Genomic DNA, 20,081 nt, shown 5'->3' with positions numbered 1-20,081 from the left:
TTTGTAATTCCAAACAAACAAACAAATTATTACGAATGTACTCTTCCACAGTTGTAGCAAACACCTTTGTAATTTTTTTGCTTATTTGTTTTTAGAACCATTTCATTTTTTTCTTGTAATTAATCAATCAGTTATAATATTTGTACTTGTAATTTGTAACGACGACAAAGCCACAAATGCTATCTGCTGCCATCCCTTATTTTGAACTACTGATTTCACAGAGAGGCAGCCAGAATATGGTAAACAACCGCCTACTTTTCACGCTAAAGGACTGACTATCACTCTTGTAAAGCACACACAGTTTAAAGTGTAGGGGATATTTTGTGATATCACATGGCTTTGAACCCGACTCCACGCCAGATCCCATATTGAGAACTTGATCATAAGGATAAGCCACGTTCCTTCAACATCTCATAGACGTAACAAAAGCAGCTTTACACTAATAAAATTAACAACTGTTAAAGTGCATGCATTCTCATTATTCTTTTTATATTGTTTATGTCTATATTTAATTTTATTAAATGTAAGCTAAAATCATTAAACGCGGGAAACTGGCCCCAAATTGGAGAAACCTGACAATATAGTTAATAAACAAGATTAACCCTTCTTTTGTTCATATAAAAATAATTCAATCACGATAAGATAATTTCAAAAATAATGAAATATAAAAAAGCTTCATTTTAGTGTCAAACTAAAGTGCCAGTTTTGAAATAAAACAGAAAGCAAACTAAGCAGTAAAGTGTGGAAATGACCAATATTACTATACGTAGGGCAAGCCCAAATATCAGAATAATTTTTTTGTTTTGTGTTTTTAAAAATGTAATGCCAAATTTTATATCGATTTTATACATTCTATAAATGTGTACAAAACAATTCGGCCAGGCATGTCCAAGTGGTTAAGGCACTCGACTCATAAACTGAGAGTTGCGGATTCAAATCCTCGTTGCCTCAAACATGTGGCCTTTCAGCCATGGAGGCGTTGTAAAGCTACGGTCAAACCCACCATTCGTTGGTAAAATAGTAGCCCAAGAGTTGGCGGTGATAATTAGTTGCCTTTCCTCTAATTTTACACTGCTAAATTGCGGGCGGCTAGCGCAAGTAGCCATCGTGTAGCTTTGCGCGAAATACAAAACAACTTATATTTGAATTTCATCTTTTTCTTTTTAAGTTTTTACTGTTTGTTACATTTTCTTCCACAGTCATGAATTGCGTCTTTATGATTTTGTAAAATATTATTATTGTTATTTTGTTTCTCTCAGATAATACAAAATATTTTTAGTAGAAATGGCTTCATGTAGTATGGATGATGAGCTATTAATGCTTCCTCAAAACACATGATGAAGAGGGCACTCACATTGAACATGACATTATCTCACTGCATGAAAAGGTATTTTTACCACAGTAAATGCAATCTGTCTTCCAAACTTTAAACCAATTTGAAGCAATATGAGTTGCAGGAGTTCAAACCTGGCTGAGATTTTGTCACAGTTGGTTCTGTTTCCATTGCAAACTTAAAGCAGCAAACATGTGGATGTTATGTTAAACAGGTTGAGCCAGATCTTATCCATCACAGGTCAGGATAATACAGGGAGAACAAAATCTTCCAGAGTAGAAAGTAGAAGTATTTGAACCATATATACCTTTACCAGGAGGGTTGGCAAAATTCATCTGCAGCAAAGGCAACAATACAAGAATGCTGTATTAATAATGTGGAGTAAAATACTGAGGAAAAGAGTGAGGAAAATAATGTAATACAAATTTTGTTAGCTAGTAGCTGTTATGAGCCATTTATGAAAAATAGCCATGAAAAGGCTAATACTCTTTATTTTGCTTCATGTTGTTGACATTGGTCAAACATACAAAATAGTTATAGCTTCTCCTGATACAAATGTCATAATCCTGTCAGCACAGATTAGAACTCTTGGGGGCCAAATAATTTTGGTTACAATCGGGCAACAAAGATAAAACTATTCCATACCTATTTGTTTAGTTGTGTCATGAGTTTGGTGAGAACTATGTTATTTCCTTTCAAATTTCCATGTTTTAATATGGTGTGACTTCACAAGTAGATTTAAATATTTTACGAAGATCAAACCATGGTGGCTCCCTAGAGAGAGCAAGATGCATTCCAATCTCTAAGAAAATTTGGCATGTTACACAGATCAATAAAGATACTCTGAATGTCACAGAGAAGTTTGTTTCTGTCTACAGAAGCAAAAGATCCAACAGACGTCAGTGAACGACATTATCAATATTTATGCATAGGAAAAACCAAACAATTCTCTATCACCAACAAATGTGATATATATATAACAATGTATCAGGCAAAATAACCATTAAGCCTATATATGGAAAAGTGAGCCTTAGAAAAAACCTCCAATTTGCCTTCTCTAGCTGTGCTTGGATGTATAGAATACGATGATCCATTTGAGTCCTAGTTAATGAAATATGTAGCTCCCCTACCCATTCTTGAAATGGTTATCAAATCTGATAAATGCCAAAATGAATGTTCTTCTTCCTCAGATTCTTTATCTTACTTACAGTTCATGTAGTGGAAATTCATGATTGTCAAAGAATGCACGCAAACAAGGTTCTGTTCTTATGTATAATATTAATTATAAAGTCGATAATTGGAACGAATCATCCTATGGTGATACTTAAGGGAAATCGTGCTACATGTTGTTTATTAAACCATCATTAGATACAAGTTACTACACATGGACTGTAAAGACAGTTTAGTTTTCATATATGTAAACAATTTTGGTTTGAAAAATATCTAAATTGTTTACGAATTGTCGGATATGTTTTAGTCTGACTAAACTTGAGTGACGTTAAAACAGAAATAACATTATTTATGTAGTCTTGAGTTCGTTAAACTTTACCATATAGCAACCTCAATTAAGTATGTGAATTATGTTATTACATTTCGTCCAATTCATTATTGAACATTATATAGCGGAACAACTGATTAATGGTTATGTATATGAAGTATAAAGTATGTGTGAAACGACTCAGAACATCGTAAATATTGCATACACCTCACCATTATAAAAAAACTTAATGACCCTCGTTTGCTGACCTAATCTCTACTGTCGAGTCTTGATTAGACAAAACTGCAGTCCACAACAAAGGGTACTGCCATTAAAGGAATGCATTAGGCCTCTAACCCATAGATTGTCTTTTCACTTTCGCCTCTGATGTAAAAGAAGAGAAATCATTAATATATATATATATATGCATAGAAAAAACTTTAATTGAAATTCACAATAATTAATAACACTAGCAATGTGATCACACAAACCTTTGGCAAACAAATTTTATTATAAATTTGGAAACGACCAATCCACTTTCCATTAAACTATGTTTTTAAAAGTTGTATAATAATATTGTACTCTGAAAGTAATCAGAATAAAGCATACATGCAGTAAATTTGTTACGACATATTCACTGATTTATGTCCCACGCTGGAATAGCGGTAAGTCTAAAGCTAAGATCAACGGCTCGATTCCCCTCGGTGGACGCAGTAGATAGCCAGATGTAGCATTGCTGTAAAAAAAACAACAACACGTGAACACACAGAGACTGATTCGTTATGGACATTCCCCAAAATAGCTTGGTGTTACTGAACAATTTTATACGTTATACATAAGCTCATTTTTTCATATGTGATATATGAAAAAATAAGTGTTGCTTAAATTCGGGTAGTTTCTTTAACTTACAGTATAGACATCTATTAGACATGACTCTATACATTGTATTTCAGAAACACTGCATGACTGTGGGTGAGGGCGCACCTCTTTCAAGACTTACACCTCAAAATAAGCACAAGAATCCAATATTACGTCGTTTTTTATGACATCTATCGTTCAAATGAGATATAGTTTTACTTTACTCACAACTTAAGCCCCTTTCAAAGGTCTAGTTGCTGAGCAAATATTGTAATTTGATAATTAAGAATCACTTAACGGTAAAAACGACTTATACATTGCCAAAATCTATATTTGAGTCCACTAGTTCTATAATTTTCGCTGTTAAGAATGAAAAAATAGTTATGCATAAACATTATCAATTCTTTTTACAATTTGAAACGCTTCAATCAGATCTATTTTCTTCTTATTTCAAGAAAAACTAATTTTAAGAAATTTATTCTCTCCTCATATGACAACCCCTCCATCCCAAGTACTATTTTATTATCCCTCATCTGAACCTTTTGTAACAATTCAAAGTTTTTCCTAAGATAAGGAGCCCAAGACTGAACACGACACTCCAAATGTAGCCTAATCAGTGACCCATATAATGAAAGTATAGCCTCTTTAGACTTATATTCGATATTTCTTTACATACAACCTACAATCATATTTGCCCTATCACTAGCAACAGCACATTGCTTGAATAGCTTAAAAGACTGATCAGTCATTACACAAAGATCCTTTTCTTTCATAACAGTCTCCAGGCTATTCCCATCCAAATTATTCTTATAATTCAAATTATGACAGCCCTTATACAATGCCTTGCATTTATCATAATTAAAACTCACTTGCCATTTATTTGCCAAACTCACTAAATAATCTAAATCCTTTTGTAAATCAGCAGCATCCTCTTCACAGCCAGCAACACCCAATATTTTGATATCATCAGCAACTTTAAGTAATTTATTGACCATTCATTTATTTATATCATTAATACATATAAAAAAGCAAAGGTACTGAGCCCCACTTTAACATTAATCCAGTTTGACTGGATTCCATTTATAACCCTCTGCTTTCTTTCATCAAGCCACTCTTCTGTTTGGTTAGTTAATTCATACCCTACACCTGTGGAAGTAAGATTCTTTAAAAGCTTTTAATGTGGCACTTTATCAAACTCTTTCTGGAAATCCAGATATACTAAATATACACTCTTACCCTCATCTACACATACAGTAACATTTTCAAAGCATGTCAAAAAATTTGTAAGGCAAAATTTTCCCTCAATGAAACCATGTTGATTATCCGATAAAATTTTAAACTTTATTAAGCGACTTTTTAAAGTATCTTTATTAATTTTTTCACAACTGATGTAAAACTAATAAGCCTATAGTTACTGGGACAATTTGTATTACCTCTCTTGAAGATAGGAGTGACATTAACTAATTTCCAATTTGTTGGTACTTGTTCACTATTCAAAGACTTACAAAGAATTGTAGCAAGTGGCTCACATATCCAGTCCTTGACCTCCTTTAAAACCTTCAGGAAAATATTATCATTCTTTAAATTATCCAATTTTATTTTAACAATCTCAAAATTTATGTCTTGTTCAACTTTGTTTTGATCTATCAGTTGCTCAAAGTATTTTAATGAGTTAAATGGAAGATGTATCTCACAAGTTTTCACTCTCTGTGGGAGACCAAGGAATTCTATTGATAACGTTTAAGTACAATACGCATAAATTGAATGGTCATAACAGTACGTTAGTCTATTCATTATATACAGTCAGCAAATCATACAGTTTTTGATTTTACTTCGATATATCTTAACTTCATTCAAGACGTTGAAAATAAGGTTCAAGTTGAATAATAAGTGTGGTATACTTATATCATACCCAAAATTTTTAAATTGTATTCACTGAAACTAATTTATGTGCTCCCAGTGGCACAGTAGTAAGTTTAGGTATCAGTGGTGGACACAGCACAAATAGCCAATTGTGTATTCTTATGTATAGCTACAAACCAACAAATGAAAACAAATTTTGGCATGGTCTTTGTCTTCTTAGATTACGTTTAGGCAAGCCAAAGACATAAATTATCCTCTGAATTTGCATCAAGAGGACTTGACAAGTACACAGGTGGTCGAATTGAACTGTTGTAATTCTGGTTTTCTTGACCGTCTTCTCCATTAAGAACAGCTATGATTTTGAAGTGAGGCTGAAATATTGTGACGTTTAGGCTCTTGCGCTTTCATTGACTTCAAATTATTGTTTATAATCTGTTTTGTTATACCAAAAATATATTTAGCTTTATTACAATGGCGTTTTGGTTCAAATAGTTCCCTTTCGTAGTCATATCCTTCACTGTATGAAAGAAGACGTTAATCCAGATATGCTTGAAATCATATACTTTGTTATAGTTTTACTCTTTTATGATTAATATTAAATACCCTTTGATACTATGTGTTCTGCATGATTTTCAATTTACGCTGTATAAAACTTTGCTTTGGAAAGGTCTTTGTTTTCTAAATATTCTTCTAGCCTTTAGTCTGCTCGTAGCAACAAAAATGCATTGTCTAATGGACGTGCATCTGTCATAGATCAAATGTATAGGTGTTAAATATACTGTCTTGTAAATTACATCTTACATCTATGACGACACACCACTGTAGAAGCAAGTGCAAATCTTACTTAAAAACCCTTTTTTGATTATTTGTATCATGCCAATTATAAATCTCAAACCATTTATGGCAGATTATATTAATTTCAACATATATTTATTCAAGTATTAAAAATTGTTACTTTTAACTGCTAAAGACCTTCAATATTAAAGTATTCTACACGCGATATTGGTCTTCAAAAAGCCTTTTTACATACTCAACGCTTTTTCACCATTTTTTTGGGAAACATTATAACGCCCCCACGGCTGAAAAGGTGAGCATGTTTGGTGCGACGAGGATTAGAACTCGCGACTCTCAGATTACAAGTTGCACGCCTTAACCCACCTGGCCACGCCGGGCCCAGTATTTGGTAGAAAACAAAACAAAATAAGAACTTTCAAGTCGTAAATGGATCATCCTATGTAGAGTCCTATAGTCTTAAGTAATTGGATAAAAAGCTATCACCTTTATGTCTCTGAAATATTGGTCCCGTAATGGGACAGCGATAAGATTACGAATTCGCATCGTTAAAACCAAGGGCTCGATTTCCGCTGTGAACACGGCAGACAGCCCATTGTGATTTTGCTCTAAAGACGTACAAAATGACCAAGTATATATATATAAGGTAAGTTATGATATGAAATATTTAAAAAAAATTATCGACGTAGGTTTTCTCTACCAGCTGAAGTGGCTTTAAATATTAGTTTATGTCGACTGAGTAATGTTTTACATCTGTCATTCACAAAAATAAAACAAGTATAATGGTGGCGGCCATCCGTGGCTGGTTGCAGTTTTATCAGTTTTAAATGTGGATGTTTATTTCTGAAATTCAAATTACTGGGGCAACTCGGTCCATAGAAAAATCAAAATATTACTATTTTAACACTTTATGTAACTGACTAAATAACTGATTAAACTACAGTGGACAGGGACGAACTTAATGTTATTTTGGCCCAGGGGCTAATAATGTTTATAGGCTCTACTTCCCATGTAAATTTACATAGCATAAAATTATCAGCGGGCCTTCATTAAGACCATAGACCCTGGGACTGAGCCTCTTTAGCCTAAACCTAAATACGTCACTGATAGTGGAAAGTGTTTGAATCTTAACACAGATAACAAACTTTTAAACAGTCATTGCACTATGACTTTTCTCAGATATTCATATTTAAGAATCGACAGGCCATATTTGGAACTTGTCTTGTTAAAAGTGCATCCACTTCTTAGTGATTGACTTTAAGATGACTGTAAAGCTGTAGGTTTCAATAACAATTAGCAAATAGATTAATTGTTTGTTACTGGATGTCACAGTATATGGAGTAACTTTCATTATGGAAGTTGGTGTTTCACAGAGAAATAAAGTTCAATATGTGATAGCCAAAACTATAACTCTGCTTTCTTGACCCTTTGCAGTAATTGCAATTAGAACTGTTTTTGTTTCTCTCTACAGCCATCTGCTGAACAATTCGATTATGATAATACGTCACGAAACCAATATATTCATAAACTTTAATCAAATTACGTAAAAGAATAAATAACTTAAATTTTGACTTGTTTAGATTTTAAGAATGAAGTATTTTCTTACTTGTTATTCTTTTGAAGTTTAATTAATCATTTTAAGCTCTTATTCGTAAACTTTTTACACTTTCAGAACCTCACTTGTAACTCATTATGAAATACGTATTATTCAAGCTGGCAGAAATAATATTACCAAACGTAACTTTTCTAACTTCTGAATGATATAAGGTTTGTTGAGTCTACTTAACTAATTGTTATTAAAGAACTTCAAACGATGCTTTAAATTTTTACGAAGTTTGAAACCTAAACACGAAAGTACTCAGACTAAAAATATGCTCGTAAATTTTAGAATGAAAGAACGTTTATCAAACAGCATATCAATTTGAAACATGAATTAGTCCCTTGAAAGCGATTAATCACATAGAACTTTATTTCCACATTTTAAGCCTCACAGAAATATACAAATTCAAGGTTATTTGATATTAAACACCATACAAAATGAATAGTTGCGTATTAATATATATGTAAGATACCTTTTCTTTCATCCCTTCACTAAATAGTTGTAAGGTATTCTACTAGACAGGGAAATTAAACCGCAAACGTTAACCCAAATAGTTAATTCTCACGATGTCTTGAAACTCGAAAGTGAGAATGAGTACAACAAAAGAAACATCATAGAAAGCAACTAACACTGCTAGTCATTGCTTATTGTAGATATTAGATGATTTGTTTGTTTCGAAAATTTCGAAGTTGTTTGTCGTCTCCAGAGTAGCGGGACGATAGTAAGTCAATAGCACTCACCGTCATCTCTTGGGTCAATCTTATAAGAATCAATAGTAGAATTTCACCTTAATCCTTATAATGTCTGAAATCCCAAAATTTTCCGTGGAATTCTACAAGAAAAGGGCGTGAACCTTGGACTCTCGGATCCAGTAACCACCAAGTTACTTCTGGTGCGATTATGAATGAATCTGAGTTAAAAGTAATATTCAAAATGTTTTCGATATTACTTGATTTATTCGATTTGATTTGTTTGTTTTATTGCTATGCACAAAGCTACACAAAGGGATATCTGTGCTCTCCCACCGCGGGTATCTAACCCCTATTTCTAGTAGTATAAGCCTGCACTCATACCACTGTGCCACTGTGGGATAGCAGATTTTGACTTGGCTTAGTGTTAATAATTAAATGAGCCATATGTTTCTTGTTTCATTAAGATATATCTGACAGTACAACAAATATACAGCAGATTACTTCATTGGTCGAATTTTATGAGGAAGAACTATAACGTTTTTAACATGATAATTAACCACACTGTGTCTAGTAGTGACGTAAAATTAATAAGGTCTAGAATATACTTCCGACACCCAAGAGTTGACAATTGGATCCAATTGAATATTCATGAATAAATTATAATTTCTTTTTATGGGACAGAAAAAACAAGGCCTGACCTCTCATTACTTCTGGAGTTGTTTACCAAAAGAAAAGGGTGTATTTTGTTATTAGATGCATGTGTCGACACCTGATAGCAAAACTGTTCTTAAACCAATATTTGGCTCACTCCATTATAGAACTAGATATGATAAGCGAAACGGCATGTGCTGTCCCTATATTATGTGGTAATATGGTTTATGCCAGTCCAATACTATAGGCCTGAGATGGTTTTATTGTCTTGAAATTGTTGCACATTATATAATAATTTCTGCATGTTATATTTAAAAATGATATACATTTTTCTTCATCTGGTACAGAATGTTCACAAAACATCATATGCACTTTTACATAAATGAATCATTATTATCGAAACCGAGCCACATTTTGTTGTGTTTAAAGTATTTACAACCACTGGCTATAGATTTCTCTAGGCCATTCTCGGCGTGAAAGTCTTACCGATCGTCATAGAAACCAAACATAGTATAAATAACAACAAAAGTATTCATTATGGTAAATGAAATAATAATTTGATCTCAGTAAATGTTTGTTTCTTCCAAGTTTGAAAAATTCCTTACATGATAGAAAAAACAACAACAGTATTTTCCAAATATGTGTAGCTGATTCAGGAAAAATCAGTTATTAAAACCAAAACAACTTTTATGAAGTTCAAATTCACTGGTCTGTGTAATAAATTCATTACTCAATGTTAGTTTTTTTTTGTAATAACTAAAATAACTAAAACCTCAAACAAAAATTACTGATTATATCATTTGTTAATTAAGAAGTTGCTGAATACTTAGAATTTTTAACATAATATTTAATATAAATTTCTCTTTTGTGTCTTTTATTTACCCTGTATTTTACCTTTCATTTTTTCTGGGTAATAACAAATTTAAGAAAATGGCAGAAGCGTTATTCTATCCATTACCCACTAAAATAAATTATACAGTAACGTATATTTTTTTGTTTGAAGGAAATTTTGGAATATGAAGGTAAGAGACAGAGCACGAGATTTCAGTCAAGCTGATAAAAACATAGCCAGACAGCCGAATTTTAATACATAAAACTAAAACGAGACGCGCAAAATACTTTCTGTCGTTGCTATGGCAACAAGTATTACTCTTGCGCAATTTCAAATAAGGGGTGGTGTTTAACAACGTTATTGAAGCCAATGTACAAGTCAAGAAATGTCAATGATTTTACTGCCGGAGAAGAAATTTACTTAATCCGACGAAAAGACAAAATAACGTCATGATATATCAAAATACTTACAAAATGGGGGCAAATATACGTTTAATTCACCATATATGCGTGTTTCTAATTTGTTTTAACTCCTATTCAACTCTTATTTAATGAACTTACACAGTTTTAAGTTATCTGAATTGAAAAGCATTAACGTATTAGTCCTTTTATTTAATAACTACCAGAAAATTACTATCAACCTAAATCGCTTTCTGTTGGCTGTGAAAGGTCTGTTTCAATCGAATTTACAACTGGTATTGGACATTAAATATATTTATTCAATTCAAATCGTTCATAATATCAATTACGTTTAAAACGTTTTCGAAACATACCGCGTACTACTAAGCACTTACATATTTATACATAAAGTTTTTAAGGTCTTATAAATTACACCCAACTTCTGTTAGAATTATGTTGTTTTTCAAAGTACGAAGCTACACAATTGGTTATCTGTGTTCTGTCCACCGCGAGTAATCGAATTCCGGATTTTAGCATCGTGATTTTGTAGATTTACCACTGACCCACCAGCGAACTATTAAAATAAACATAGCAAGACTAAATTGTAACATGTGATGACTGAGTCTTGTCAATGATAAACAATACGTATTAATTTTCGTAATACTTACTGCTTTTATAAGTGTACTGTCTAAGTTTTACATTTATATAATAATAAATTCGTTGATCTCTTTGTCTAGAGCGCCATCTGCATATTGAATAGAATAAATGAATACAATAGAATTTAACTTAAAATTTAAATTCACTTGAAGTGTTTATTCTAAGAAAAATCATAATTTAACACCTAAGACCATAAACAGTTTCATGTGTCATGATACCTCTTCAATTTGCTAACAAATCTTAACATTTATAACAGCTTAATTTTAGTACAATATCATTTATTCTTAATAACTATTCATTTATCTCACGAAAGTTATCGCAGAATTCAACTCAAAGCGTAGTGTGTGCTTTCCGTTCTAAATAAACAAATAAATCGAAACAATGATGTAGAATGATTTTAAAATATTTGATGTATTAACTGAGATAACATATTGCAATAAAGAAAAATATTCGTGTGTGATCCTATCTATCCCGTTTTTGAAACGTTTGTGTAACATTCTGTCTTTATCTATAAATATGTTAAACTAATAGCCTGTATTTGGACATTTGTCGAAAACCACCAATCCTCCAGAAAATCGTTTTGCTGAATTATTTAAAAGATAAGAGTACTATGGAAAGTATTATAGTATTTAGCTTTAGTTTTTGATTGCTAAAACTATTCAATAGCATAATCGAGCTGATTTAGTTATTTTCTATGGATTTCAACAAAATAAGAATCAACAAATTTATTAATAACTATTATCAACAGACAATATAAGGAAAATTTATCGTGCCATCTATCAACCAGTTTATGTACTAATAAGTAACCAGATAAAACAATCACAATTAATTTATCAAACACACGTAAAATTCCATCATCAGTTAAGATTTGTTTTGCTAGATAGACATTTTAGCCTACAACCAATTCTTAAACCAAATCATTCACTGACAAGTAGTGAATGAAATGGTAAATTGGGAATTACAAAATTAATTTTAATAAAATTGTATGTGTTTTTTTTACTTTACGTCAAAGTGTTTGATACCCAGTTTTGGGACAAAATTTGAAATTTTTATTAGTATGATATCTAAGGTTGAAAGGGTATCAAAAGATATAAAATATATTTTTATTGCCAACTTAACAGCTAAATCAGCTAATGCCAACATCAGTGTAAGGCCTTCTGTGGGAAGTAAAGGTAGGTAATGAATTACACAAATTATATTTTCATAATTAAACATTTTATTTTATATATTTTTTATTTCCTTATAAGTAAAAAAACACCCGTCTGTCCACCTATTTTTGGAATAGTTTACGTTCTCATCTAGGGCCAGGCCCGGCCCTCTACTTAGCAATACTGAAGGTCCATGCTTCGTAATCTGTTGTTGCAAGTGCATTATAAGATAGACAGTCAAATCCTACAATTCAGTGAGATAGGATTAGCCCAAGTGTTAGGGGTGGATGCTATTAAAATACTAAAATAAGCACTTGTAGAAAACACTTATATGAACGTTCGGATAACTCGATGTAGGATATTTAAACATAACACTAAACCAACTACGTTTTTAGTTAGATACTAAAATTGCAAAGCTGATTATGAACAATGGAGAAAAGGTACATTTGAGGGACAACAGAAAACAAATCTTACCAAAGTTTCATAAATATATACGCATATAAGGAAGTCCCAGAAGAAACATTTCTACGGTACAGATATAAACAACCCTTACAGCCAAACTTTAAAATATTTATATGAATTTATATTTAGAGAACAAGTTAGTTGTTTTAATCATGATATTCTAATAAAATCATTCGATCCCGTACAATAACCATCAGTAACCAATCATTTAGAGATAATTAAGAACTTTAATTATTTTTCTGTAAATTATAAATAATTTGCTACAGAAAAGATGAATGCACATGAGTGGAACTAATGTTAGATTATGAATTCCTTAGACACATTAGCATGGTATGAGTTTTCCAGAAACATATTTTAATTTCAGTTATTTCACAAAAGTAAATTTTAATAAAATAATATGAAAACTTTATGTTCGTGAGAAAACTTCAAACAAATTTAGTTTAGAATAGTAGTAAATGGTGGTTTATCTATACATATATATATTAAATTACAGAAACATATGCATAAGGTAAAATCTCTATGTCCTTACTACTGTTTCTAAAATATTTATTGAAGTCAAAAAGAATATTCTGAGTAGTACGTATATGTAAAATTCTTAACTTTCTCATTCACAATTACGAATACATATGTATGTAGTACTTTTTAGTAGAAATTACTAAATTTCTCAATTTACTGAAAATTACTAAAATTATTTTTGTTAAAAATAAGGTCATCTAAGAAGTTGACACTACTTTATGCAGATGTACACCTTAAGCCGCATATAAAAGCACGACAGTCACAGTATACTATCACTTTACAGATGTCGTGTTAATTAGTGCCTCTACCAAATTAGGAACAGGAATGCTAACTTCAAGAGGTAAGTTTTATCTTACTGACCTCTAAATAGTATTACCTTATTTTCATTATTTATTATTTTTCAGCTTCTTATGTTTATCTATTTCTAATTCTTATTTTAACTTGGGAGAGCAGTCACCTTCCCACAACTGTCTGCAGGAAGCGAAGGGTTGTATAGATGTGGAATACTGTGGGCTTGAGCACCCACATCTTGCTCTCCTAATTTCTAATTTTCTGATGTGAGACTAACGAATTGAAGGTTAAGACTCTGATAGACGGTGTATCTTCACCGCAATATAGGTCCTACTTCCGCAGTAACCTCCAAAACCTAGGATACATTTTATAATCCTATATTGCAGCTTGTACCCTAGGATCCTTTTTTAAAATATGCAGCGTATTTTGTTTCATGTTAATGTGTTTTGTTTATGGCTTTACAATTTATAGTTATATTATAATTAATCAGATATTGGGATTTACTTATTTTAAAGCAGTCCTTCCTCATGATTTTGTTTATTCATTTAGCTTCATTTGGGTGTAATTATTTAATTTCACTAATATATATATATATATATATATATTAGTGAAATATATGTATAATTGTGTTCATTGAACATAGGAATAAGTTTAAATTAAAACGTTGGAACATAAAGATAACTGCAGATTGAAATTGTGGGTAAACATCATTGTTAAAGCAAATATTTTTCTTTGTTTGTCTTTTTAGCGTTTTTTACTTTTCACTGAGCCACTCGAAGTAAGATTGAAAGCTAATATGTTAATGAAGATTTTATAGGTAAGAGAAATTTAACTGTATCAAACATGTTCTATAGTGTTATGTATATTATAATGAGCTGGCGACAAGAGTAACACAGCTAGTTGCTTCATAAAGCAATTATAGTAATAATAAAGAGCAGTCGTTATTTGTCGAAAACAATTAAACATAACGCAATAATTTATACTTTTTACTAATGAAAACGAGAAAGAATAACATCATTTTGGTACTTGTGACTAAATCGTACAAGGAAATTTACTGCAACCTTACAGTTTTGAAATAAAAAAAAGGAACGTCTAGGACACTAAACCCGTAGACGTTCTCATATGGATAACTTTCTTGGATACATTCAAATAGTTAATAGATCAGTGGTTCTTAACCTTGTTGGAGGTACTGAACCCCGGAAGTTTCGTACTTGCATTCACTGAACCCTTCGTAATTGGAAAAATAAAATATGATTTTTTTCAAATTCAAAACATAGGTAGATATTTTATTAGTGCACAAAATGAACCATGCATCAGTTGCACACAACATCACTGTGTTCAAAGAACAAAACCAGCAAAACATGAATTTCACACAAAAAACATAACTCAATGAATATTTACTGCAAATCAATGTGACTTTTGCTATTGGCTTTCAGACACAAGTTCAAAAATGCGCGGCTTCACCTTAGCAAGTACCACTATCATATCATTTTCGTAACAAAGTCTCTTCCTTTTCTACGTTTTATGTTTACCATCCGCGAATAGGATTGCTCGCAAAGATACGTTGTAACAAACGGTACGAGTATCTCAAGGGCTTTCTTAGCAATAAGAAAGTACGATACGATTTGGTGACACCAAAACGTTGAGAGCGTTGCTATTCTGAAATGCTGCTGTTGAACCTGGCTCTGCTGAAGTTCAATGATTTCGTCGAGGTATTCATCATTGACATCTGCTGTCGCAACACTAAACGTGAACGGCTGTCTCACCCATGCTGGATATGATTCTCTGGTGGGGAAGTATCCGTCGAGAGACTTTGCGAGCTCATCTAAGTGCATGGCAATTGCTTGCTTCAGATCCCCGGGTACAGAAATGTCTCTGATTTCAGACACACATTCGATCTTACTTACACACACGTCCAGCAGGGGAAAGTTTGCGAAGTTATCATTCTCTGTTCGTCGTTTCCATAACGGTAGCTTTTTTTTAAAAGCCTTCAGGTTTTCTTCCGCTTCGATGATGCTGACTCCACCGCTCTGGATCTGTTGGTTGAGATGATTGAGAGCATTGAAGATATCGGCCATGTACGTCAAAATGAGAATGAGCTCAGATTTTTCGAAGCAATCTGCTTGACAATGTTGGGGGATTAATTCCACACGCATGGGAAAAAAACACGATTCAGCACCTTTCTGCGGGATAACCTCCGAACGTTAGAATGGTACAAAAGTACCTCAAATTCAGAGCCAATTTCATTACACAGTTCTTTGAAGATGCGGTGTTTTGGGGCACTATTTCGCACAAAGTTCACACATTCCACTAAAATTGTTAATACTTCTGCCAGTTTTGAAGGCAAGGTTTTTGTTGCCAACGCATGCCTGTGCAGAACACAGTGCGTTACAATGATGTGTGGTGCATCGGCTTTCACCAGCGCACCAAAACCAGAGTTTCGTCCCAGCATGACTGGAACTCCGTCCGAACAAACTGCAAAAACCATATCCCACGAAACATCGTTGTCTCTGAAGAAGTCATCCACAAGTTTCTTCATGTCGCCTGCCTTAGTTGTTGTTGTAAGAGGCTTACAAAATGAAAAATCTTCTTTTATCTCGTCATTCTTCACATAGCGTACGAATACAACAAGCTGGCTTAGATTGAAAACATCGGTGGTCTCGTCGAGTTGAAGGCTGAATTTTGTTGGGTTTGAAATCAGATCTGCAACTACTTGAGCCAAGATGTCATCGCTCATGTCATCTATTCTGCTGCTGATGGTGTCATTTGAAAGAGAAATTTGGGATAACTTATTTTCAGCAGCTTTTCCCAACATAATATTCCCCATCTTTAACGTAGCTGATTTTACGAGTGCTTCACCAATGGTGTGTGGTTTGCTCTGCTTTGGGATCAAGTACGCAACTTTGTACGATACTGTGAGGATCGGTTTGTCGATGGGTACAAAGCCGAGAACAGGCAAAGTAGCCTTTCCATCGAACCTGGCTCTCTTTACCTTGAATTCAGCAAGCGTTGTGTTCTTGTATTTCCCATCTCCATGCAGCTTTAGGGAGTGTTCTCTTAGTTTTGCCGGCGCTAAACTAGAATTGCTTAACTTGGCATTACAAATCATGCATTGAGGACGCTGACTCCCATCATGTTCCGTTATACACGTGAATCCATATTGTACGTATTCGTCCGACCACTTTCTGTTTTTGCTCGACATAGTTAGTATGAAGGGATTGAAAGATTGGGAAAACACTCACAAATGACGCACGATTACTACAGTCACAAGTTGACTGCTAAGCGCACGAAGTTCCCTGCAGCACAGATATTAAGGCCAAGTGATGTGACGTGATCAGCCGCAGTCAGTGATGGCCAAGTGGAGCATGACGTCACGAATCATACGAGTGGGGTGAACGGATAGGACACACACATAGTGTGTGTGTCTTGATCTCCACCGAACACCTGAGACTGACTCACCGAACCCCAGGTGTTCGATTGAACTCAGGTTAAGAACCACTGTAATAGATAAAAGTCCTGACGAAAGATATTACTAGACTGGAGATCACGAGTCATCCAAAGGAATAGTTTGTTTCGCTAAGTAGAATGCTATACAATGGGTTCTCTATGCTTTGCCTATCATTGGTATCGAGCCCGATTTTTAGCGATATAAGTCTACAGACTTACCGCTGAGCTGAAGGAGCTTTATCAAGGAAGTCCAGACTAAAGGAGCTCTGTGAAGAAGTACCATTTTCAAATCCCGGCAATTATCATCAACTAATTAATATTTCTTTAGAACACAGAGAAGTACTTAGTAATTAATAAAGTAATTTACAACTCATAAATAATGACGCTACTAACCATACATAATGCGAATTTTCTTTAATAGGCTAAAATTTTATTAATTTCCACAAAATACAGCCAACTAACCACATAATATAACATGAATGTTTTATTACATGTTTTAAACTATTATATAAAAATTACTATTCCGCAGGCAAACGATAAGAACAAAATATCAAGTATAGTGGAAAACGTTTAACACTTCTCCTGCTAGAAATATTTTCATAAATATACAAAACAAAGCAGAGTGAAAACTTTGAAATATGTTTTATTCTAGTCAAATTTTATTAAACCTCAAATCGATGTGTAAAACTTAACACGTGACTGGCATAGCAACAGGGTTAGTGTGCTTCTAGCTGCTAGAATCTAGCATAACAGCCAAAGGAATACTGTATGAGACAGGGAGCACAATTTTAGAAGAAACAGTTACAAAAACCTGTTATTTAAAAGTTTCTTGTGATAAATATGTAAGTTTCTAGGAAAACCCCAGCTGACCTCACAAAACCTAGTTAAGTTCTAAACTGATCGAAAGTCAGAAAATAGCAATTTTATGTGATTATTTTAAAAATAAAATATGATTTTAACTAATGCAATGCGTGTTTGCCTTATAGGAAATTTATATCAGCGTATCTGCTGTGTCTGATAAGGAAAATCTAACACCCTGATTTTAGGGTTGTAAATCGGGAAATTACCGCTCTTCCAGCACGTAACTGGCACAAAGAAATAACTGAAAAATCCTAAAAATATTTATACACTATTTTCATAATATATTAAAAAAATAATCTTTATACTATTTAATGAAAACTAACATAAATCCGAATTCTTTGTGATGTTGAGCTATATAACATTATAAAAAAGTATGAGAATAAACAACATAGCCATGTGTTTTGTAATGTAGTTGTAATATTGTAAACTCCAATAAAATGAAAAGGCAGATATTTTTTAAACTTTTATTTACACTAAAAATACTTGCATTAGAAAAAACCCAACAAGAAGCATTCGTAACGTAAAGTATAATTCATAATATAAGTATATAAAAGATAATTTGTTTGAATACACAAACAATAACAAACAGAAATCACAAAACCGATTATGTTTGGTTCTTGTAAAATCATGCTTCTTTTCATTCTTGGATCTATTGTTTCTGGCAATAGTGCGTGAAAATGAAACCAATCCAGTTTAGGGAGCATATTTTCAAGACTAAAGTTGTCATATCGAGTGATTCGTTCGAGACTTATGTCGAGAGGTGTCCAGAAAATAAAATCACAATTTTTTTTACCACTTGTATGAAATTGAGCCTGTATTCGGTAATATGTATAGGGAATATCTTTCAATTTCAACGTAATTTTAAACAAACTGCAACAGTAATATTTAATTGCAGCCTGTAAAGAAGTCATTCTCTTAGATTTTAGTGGATACTTGACTTCAGTATTACTATCAAACTTTACAGTGGCATCTGGAGAAGCTGCTAAGTATAAGAAAACCTTGTCCATAAATAGGCCACACTCCTGTATTTGGTTTCCAGTTTTAGTAGATTACTCAAGAAAAGCATTTCTTTCGTTGCTTTCAGTATACTCAGTTGCAGGTATAGCGAAAGAAAAACCGTATAAAATTATCTTCACTTTGGAGCTACATGACTTAATATCCCTTATATTGCAAATGGCTTCAAAGTGAGAAGCTGTAAGTCGTCGTTTCCTTTCTCTCCTTCGTAAAAAAATTCCATACACTGACCTTGTGTTTTTTAATCTGTTAATTTGCAACTTGTAGTTTTCTTAATAAATCTTTTTTTTTTTTCAGTTCTAGTAACTCTTAATCTCGGAGATGAGGCTTTTCTGACTGAGGACCCTAATCCTTCTTTCCATTGTTATCCACAAATAGAAGATCATGGATTTTCAGCGCTTCTATTTTGCATTAAGAACTAAACGTCTTTTGTGAATCATCATGTTTTGAATCTAAATTTTAGCTGAATATTTCTTCAAAAGTGTATATGGACTATTTCTGGTGCTGGATTTCTAGGCCAGACTATGTCATGCTGGGCCAAGCTGAAATGCAAAACATGCAGCATATACTTTTTCATGTAAGATCCTCATTTTGACCTACAGACCTGTTTGCCACCGATAAACCCGATGAATTTCGCGCAAAGCTACACGAGGGCTATCTGTGCTAGCAATCCCTAATTTAACAGTGTAAGACTAGAGGAAAAACATTAGTTATCACCACCTACCGCCAACTCTTGGATTACTCTTTTACCAACGAGTGGTGTGATTGATCGTAACTTATATTGCCCCGACGGCTGAGAGGGTGAGCAGATTTGGTGTAACGGGGATTCGAACCCTCAACCATCAAATTACGAGTCAAGTGTCTTAACCACATGGTCATGCCAGGCCTTATATAGTTCGAACACTACAAACTTCTATGAATTAACTTCGGATGTTAGTATTTACATGAAGACATTAGATATTGTTGTCGGGAAAAACTCACATGTGAAGGACAGAGATAGCTAACATTACCGTCAAGTGAAGTGTATCTGTGAATTAACATAAAATTAATTTGCTCATCATGGACCAGGACCGTCGATAAAATATTCAGTTTCAGATCAGATAGAAAACTGAATGTCATTTGTAAGTCGTAAAATTTTTGTATACAAATAATTATTTGTATTAGATATTAGTAATAATCGTTATTTATA

General features: G+C 33.1%; 2 protein-coding genes across 2 annotated transcripts in view; both read right to left on the bottom strand.

Annotated features, from left to right (window-relative positions):
• Nucleotides 1-20,081, bottom strand: part of LOC143253190 (rho guanine nucleotide exchange factor 17) — a 164,886-nt gene that overhangs the window by 126,333 nt on the left and 18,472 nt on the right. The gene's annotated exons all lie outside the window — the stretch shown is intronic.
• Nucleotides 1,155-20,081, bottom strand: part of LOC143253191 (uncharacterized) — a 36,921-nt gene continuing 17,994 nt past the window's right edge. The window contains exon 3 of the mRNA XM_076506625.1: nt 1,155-3,546. The gene's annotated coding sequence lies outside the window, so the exon portion shown is untranslated. The remainder of the gene's footprint in view (nt 3,547-20,081) is intronic.

The sequence above is a fragment of the Tachypleus tridentatus genome, chromosome 6, assembly GCF_004210375.1.
Source record: "Tachypleus tridentatus isolate NWPU-2018 chromosome 6, ASM421037v1, whole genome shotgun sequence".
Classification (NCBI taxonomy): Eukaryota; Metazoa; Arthropoda; class Merostomata; order Xiphosura; family Limulidae; genus Tachypleus; species Tachypleus tridentatus.
The sequence above is the reverse complement of the archived record's forward strand: the minus strand, read 5'-3'. Positions and strand labels throughout refer to the sequence as shown.